General features: G+C 38.5%; 1 non-coding gene across 1 annotated transcript; it reads right to left on the bottom strand.

Moving 5' to 3' along the window:
- Positions 1-1,156: 1,156 nt before the first annotated feature.
- TRNAE-UUC (transfer RNA glutamic acid (anticodon UUC)) lies at positions 1,157-1,228 on the bottom strand. Its single transcript has one exon. It is a non-coding gene; the product is annotated as a tRNA-Glu (tRNA).
- Between the last annotated feature and the right edge of the window lie 823 nt (positions 1,229-2,051).

Below are 2,051 nucleotides of genomic sequence, written 5' to 3' on the forward strand. Positions count from 1 at the left end.
CTATCTTACTTGGGAAAACTCGCCCCAGGATTTTTTCTTGTGTTTTGTGGGCTGCAGTCATTTACTCATTTAGTGACTTTTCCACTTTTTTATTTTATTTATTATTTTTAAAATTTTTTTTGCAAAGACTGTATTCCTAATCATGTGTGTTCACTGGCATCTCCATTCCATTATCTCAGCAGTCAGCCAGCAAAATTGAAGAGACTTCTTTAGATGCATGGAGCTTTAAAAAAATATCTCTTGGTCTTTGCAGACTGACTCTGAGCTATGACACAACTTTAACATTTAGTCAAGCTACTTATACTCTACCTTAGCTTTCACCTCCTGCTACATGGAGTCCAAAGTTCAGTCAGATATAAAAGCCTTTTGTCCTCTCAGGTCTTTTCTAAGCATGTGTCCAATCCTGGGCATGTGTGTGGCCCTCCAGATTCACTGGTATATGCAGGAGCCCTTCAAACCCCTTATTCTCCTATGTATCTTCTCTCAGGCTTTTAAGTCTGAATACTGCTTGCCCCTTGCATTGTCCTTTGCCTCAGGTAGCTGTGAGGAGGATGTGCTTTTAAGTGCTTTTAACAGATGCCACCCAGGAGTCACTCCAGCCCTGAAAAATCTCCAAGGGAGGTGAAACAAAAGGAAGACTTTAAACTGAACCCTCAGGGAAACACCAGATAAGTAAAAATACACAAGCACTGTTCTTTAAGAACAACACTTGTACTACCCCCTCTGGTACCAGAAATCCACAGCAGTAAGGCCACTGTCTCCACAACCACTTCCAAGCTGGGGCATGGGGGATGGTAGGTGAGTAAACAAAAATGCCACAATGATCTCTTACCAAAATTTAGCAGCCTCTTTTCCCATTAATCACTCCTATGGTTGTTGTAAGATTTTTAGGTTCCAGAGTTCCAAATGAGTTGATTTGGATCATTTTTGTCAGCTTAATCATTGTTTCTGTAGAGGGATGAATCCTTGGAGCTCCCTTCTCCACTGTTTCAATGATGTTACTCTCTCCAGCATTAAAAAAATATTCTTTTAGTTTTCATCTCTGTTGTGACATTATATATCTAGTCTTGCTGTTGTGCGGTTTTTCCATTAGAGCCTTTACCATCATAACTTTTTTTTTTTTTTTGGCCATGCCACGTGGCTTGTGAGATCTTTGTTCCCTGACCAGGGATTGAACCTGGGCCCCAGCAGTGAAAGTGCCGAGTCCTAACCATAGGACCATCAGGGAATTTTGATAATAGCTTTATTGAGATCTAATTTATATACCAAACAATTCACACATTTAAAGTGTACAACTCAGTGGTTTCTAGTAAGTTCAGAGAGTTGTGCAACTATCACCCACAATCAACTTTAGAACGTTGTTATAAACACAAAAAGAAATCTTGTACCCTTTAGCTGTCACTCTCCCACAACCCCGCTCCCCTCCCCAGCCCTAGGCAACCACTAACCTGCTTTACGTCTCTATAGATTTGCCAATTCTGGAGATTTCATAAAAATGGAATAATATACTATGTGGTCTTCTGTGACTGGCTTCTTTAACTTAGCATGATGTTTTCAAAGTTCATCCCGGTTGTAGCATGTATCAACAATTAATCTCTTTTTATGGCTGAGTAATATTCCATTGTATGGATATACCATATTTGTCCATTCATCAGTTGATGGACATTTGGGTTGTTTCCACTGTGGGCCAGTCATATTAGGGGACTTTAACACCCCACTTTCACCAATGGATAGATCATCCAAAATGAAAATAAATAAGGAAACACAAGCTTTAAATGATACATTAAACAAGATGGACTTAATTGATATTTATAGGACATTCCATCAAAAAACAACAGAATACATATTTTTCTCAAGTGCTCATGGAACATTCTCCAAGATAGATCATATCTTGGGTCACAAATCAAGCCTTGGTAAATTTAAGAAATCATATCTAGTATCTTTTCCAACCACAATGCTATGAGACTAGATATCAATTACAGGAAAAATTCTGTAAAAAATACAAAAACATGGAGGCTAAACAATACACTACTTAATAACCATGAGATCAC

Source organism: Lipotes vexillifer, unplaced genomic scaffold (assembly GCF_000442215.2).
Source record: "Lipotes vexillifer unplaced genomic scaffold, Lipotes_vexillifer_v1.1 scaffold129, whole genome shotgun sequence".
In the NCBI taxonomy this organism is placed as follows: Eukaryota; Metazoa; Chordata; class Mammalia; order Artiodactyla; family Lipotidae; genus Lipotes; species Lipotes vexillifer.